Here is a 5,183-nt window from a genome sequence, read left to right as displayed (position 1 = left end):
GATCCGAAGGCAAGATCTTTGTTGCCAAGAACGGATCCTTTCTAGAGAAAGAATTTCTCTAAAAAGAAGTAAGTGGGAGAAAAGTAGAACTTGATGAAGTACTGCCTCTTGAACCGAAAAGTAGCGCAGCTCAGGAAGATGTTTCTGTGGTGCCTGCACCGACTAGAGAGGAAGTTAATGATGATGATCATGAAACTTCAGATCAAGTTACTACCGAACTTCGTAGGTCCACAAGGACACGTTCCACACCAGAATGGTATGGCAACCCTGTCTTGGAAATCATGTTGTTAGACAACGGTGAACCTTCGAACTATGAAGAAGCGATGGCGGGCCTGGATTCCAACAAATGGCTTGAAGCCATGAAATCCGAAATAGGATCCATGTATGAAAACAAAGTATGGACTTTGCCAGACTTGCCCGATGATCGGCAAGCCATAGGAAATAAATGGATCTTTAAGAAGAAGACTGACGCGGATGGTAATGTGACCGTCTATAAGGGTCGGCTTGACGCTAAGGGTTATCGACAAGTTCAAGGGGTTGACTACGATGAGACCTTCTCACCTGTAGCGATGCTGAAGTCCGTCCGAATCATGTGAGCAGTTGCCGCATTCTATGATTATGCGATATGGCAAATGGATGTCAAAACGGCATTCCTTAACGGTTTCCTTAAGGAAGAATTGTATATGATGCAGCCGGAAGGTTTTGTCGATCCTAAGAATGCTGACAATGTGTGCAAGCTCCAGCGCTCCATCTATGGGCTGGTGCAAGGATCTCGGAGTTGGAACATTCGCTTTGATGAAATGATCAAAGCGTTTGGGTTTATGCAGACTTATGGAGAAGCCTATGTTTACAAGAAAGTGAGTGGGAGTTCTGTAGCATTTCTCATATTATATGTGGATGACATACTATTGATGGGAAATGATATAGAACTTTTGGAAAGCATAAAGGCCTACTTGAATAAGTGTTTTTCAATGAAGGACCTTGGAGAAGCTGCTTACATATTAGGCATCAAGATCTATAGAGATAGATCGAGACGCCTCATTGGTCTTTCACAAAGCACATACCTTGATAAGATATTGAAGAAGTTCAATATGGATCAGTCCAAGAAGGGGTCTTGCCTGTATTGCAAGGTGTGAAATTGAGCACGGCTCAATGCCCGACCTCGGCAGAAGATAGAGAAAAGATGAGTGTCATCCCCTATGCCTCAGCCATAGGGTCTATTATGTATGCCATGCTGTGTACCAGACCTGATGTGAACCTTGTCGTAAGTTTGGTAGGGAGGTACCAAAGTAATCCCGGCATGGAACACTGGATAGCGGTCAAGAATATCCGGAAGTACCTGAAAAGGACTAAGGATATGTTTATCGTTTATGGAGGTGACGAAGAGCTCGTCGTAAAGGGTTACGTCGATGCTAGCTTCGACACATATCTGGATGACTCCAAGTCACAAACCGGATATGTGTATATTTTGAATGGTGGGGCAGTCACCTGGTGCAGTTGCAAGCAAAGCGTGGTGGCGGGATCTACATGTGAAGCGGAGTACATGGCAGCCTCGGAGGCAACACATGAAGCAATTTGGATGAAGGGGTTCATTACCAACCTAGGAGTTATACCCAATGCGTCGGACCCGATTACTCTCTTCTGTGACAACACTGGAGCTATTGCCCTTGCCAAGGAGCCCATGTTTCACAAGAAGACCAGGCATATCAAGCGTCGCTTCAACTCCATTCGTGAAAATGTTCAAGATGGAGACATAGATATTTGTAAAGTGCATACGGATCTGAATGTCGCAGATCCGTTGACTAAACCTCTTCCACGAGCAAAACATGATCAACACCAGAACTCTATGGGTGTTCAATTCATCACAATGTAACTAGATTATTGACTCTAGTGCAAGTGGGAGACTGTTGGAAATATGCCCTAGAGGCAATAATAAAATGGTTATTATCATATTTCCTTGTTCATGATAATTGTCTGTTGTTCATGCTATAATTGTATTGACCGGAAACCGTAATACATGTGTGAATACATAGACCGTAATATGTCCCTAGTAAGCCTCTAGTTGACTAGCTCATTGATCAATAGATGGTTGTGGTTTCCTGACCATGGGCATTGGATGTCGTTGATAACGGGATCACATCATTAGGAGAATGATGTGATGGACAAGACCCAATCCTAAGCATAGCACAAGATCATGTAGTTCGTTTGCTAAGAGCTTTTCTAATGTCAAGTATCATTTCCTTAGACCATGAGATCGTGTAACTCCCGGATACCTTAGGAATGCTTTGGGTGTACCAAACGTCACAATATAACTGGGTGGCTATAAAGGTGCACTACAGGTATCTCCGAAATTGTTTGTTGGGTTGGCACGAATCGAGACTAGGATTTGTCACTCCGTATGATGGAGAGGTATCTCTGGGCCCACTCGGTAATGCATCATCATAATGAGCTCAATGTGACTAAGGAGTTAGTCACGGGATCATGCATTATGGAACGAGTAAAGAGACTTGCCAGTAACGAGATTGAACGAGGTATTGGGATACCAACGATCGAATCTTGGGCAAGTAACATACCGATGGACAAAGGGAATTGTATAGGAGATTGATTGAATCCCCGACATCGTGGTTCATCCGATGAGATCATCGTGGAACATGTGGGAGTCAAGATGGGTATCCAGATCCCGCTGTTGGTTATTGGCCGGAGATATGTCTCGGTCATGTTTGCATGGTTCCCGAACCCGTAGGGTCTACACACTTAAGGTTCAGTGACGCTAGAGTTATTATGGGAAATAGTATATGGTTACTGAAGGTTGTTCGGAGTCCCGGATGAGATCCCGGACGCCATGAGGAGTTCCGGAATGGTCCGGAGGTAAAGATTTATATATGGGAAGTCCTGTTTCAGTCACCAGAATAGTTTCGGGGGTTATCGGTATTGTACTGGGACCACCGGGTGGGGCAACCTGCCCCGGGGGACTTAGTGGGCTGAACAAAGGGTGGGAACCAACCCCTGGTGGGCTGATGCGCCCCCCCCAATGGCCCAAGGCGCCTAGGGTTGAAAACCTAGGGGTGGGGGCGCCTCCCACCAAACTTGGGGGGCAAGCTCCCCCCCTTGCCCCCCCAGATGAGATCTAAGGGGGCCGGGCCCCTCTCCCCTTCCCCTATAAATAGTGGGGGGGGGGCTGCCGCACCCCTTCCCCTGGCGCAACCCCTCCCTCCCCAACACCTTCCCCTCCTCTGTAGGGCTTGGCGAAGCCCTGCAGAAATACCACGAGCTCCACCACCACACCGTCGTGCCGCCGGAGCTCTCCCTCAACTTCTCCTTTCCCCTTGCTGGATCAAAAAGGAGGAGACGTCCCCAGGCTGTACGTGTGTTGAACGCGAAGGCGCCGTCAGTTCGGCGCTAGATCGGATCTTCTGCGATTTGAATCGCAGCGAGTACGACTCCATCATCCGCGTTCTTGTAACGCTTCCACTTAGCGATCTTCAAAGGTATGAAGATGCACTTCCTCTCTCTCTCTCTTGTTGCTAGAATCTCCTAGATGGATCTTGATGATACGTAGGAAAATTTTGAATTATTGCTACGTTACCCAACACGTGTCTGTACAACACACCCCTCAGATTGTATATATAGTTTTTCATCATCAATAAAGAATGGCGATTCTGTCATTTGCTTTTCTCTCTGAACATGATTCACTCGTTTCCTGACTCATTTGCCATTCTCTACCACTTTCTTGTGGTATAAAGAACTAAACTAACTTTGTGGCACTTTCTTTGGTACAAAAGTCAAAAGGGTAGCAATGACGGGCACGACAAATGGATAGGAATAGTAGGATGGGGTACACGATTTCGCTCCTATCCTTTGCTAAATAGGTAGAGATCCGATACCTTGTCCTTCTGTAGGTGCCCGTTTGTGGTGAACTTACAGCGAGCTATGGCGCAACTTGAGCAGCCGCTGGACGTACTCGCTAACATTAAGGACAACGACCGCCAACGGCTATTGATGGTACTACGACGGTGGTAACACATTGGTAATGGGATCAAGCATGACAAGCATGCACCACCGGTCAAGGCCTCAAGGGAATTCCTGTAGAGGTACACGCCCCTACTAGGCATCCAACAACATCCAGACAACGACTTGGAAAAAGGGTAAAATAGTGATCAGATGAAGCGGGTGTTGGGTCTCCTATATCGCACGAGCATATCCCTCCTTCACAACACATGAAATGTTAGCCCCCTTCGGCTGGATGAGTTCAGCTCAATTTCGATGGGTCTTTCTCGACTGGAGATGGAAGTGTGGGCGCCCAGATGGCCCTTCTAGGCCACTTCGACGTCATTATATTCTCGGCCTGCCACTCATGACGGTTTTGCACTGGTGCTTTGCAAGTTGAATTGACTGGATGCGTGGAAGGGCTACCCTTGCTATCCATTGATCGTCGCTGCCAATCATTCTCGAGTCTGACTGTCCGCAAGGGATGAATATGGCGAACTTGGAAGCCAAGGACAAATCTCAATATGCCACCCGTAGGAGGTGAAGCGACCTATGGGAATCAATGCTTACTCATATACTCGTAGAGAGCAAAATAACGCTGGCCATTTCCTTCGAAATTTTGATAGGACGCATGATTGAACCGTTGTTGGCTTCACTTCGGTCCGGACATTGTCCCTAGCATGCACAGGGTTGGACTTTTGAGCTGAGTTGGTTCTTTTTTTGGCTAGGGAATTTAGTTTTTTAAAGAAGATTTAGGGAATTGAGTATTTTTAAGAAGATTGGGGAACTGAGTTTTTTAATTGAAATGTAGGGAATCGATGTTTTTTCGTTTTGAAATGTAGGGAATTGAGTTGGTTCCTTTTTTTGTTGAGACAAATTGAGTTTTTTTTAGGGCGACAAATTGAGTTGGTTCCTAGTACCTTCGCTGGCAGCGTGGCAGGCACACAACCCGTTTCAACCGGAGCGGACGGACCTTCTTCGCTGGCAAAGACGATGGCACGAGGCCCATGTGGCACATGTGCCGCGCGCACGGCGGCCCACCCACCCACATCACCCTGGCACCCCCTCGTCCCCGACTCGCTTCACTCCCCTCCCCTCCCCCCTGGCGCAACCAACCCCCCACGCACGCACGCGCGCCGCTCCGATCAAATCTCCGCACCCCACCCCGCAACCGCGTCGCCCAACTCGCAGCATCC

This window comes from Triticum dicoccoides, chromosome 2B (genome assembly GCF_002162155.2).
Source record: "Triticum dicoccoides isolate Atlit2015 ecotype Zavitan chromosome 2B, WEW_v2.0, whole genome shotgun sequence".
NCBI classification, from domain to species: domain Eukaryota; kingdom Viridiplantae; phylum Streptophyta; class Magnoliopsida; order Poales; family Poaceae; genus Triticum; species Triticum dicoccoides.
This window is presented reverse-complemented; position numbering follows the sequence as displayed.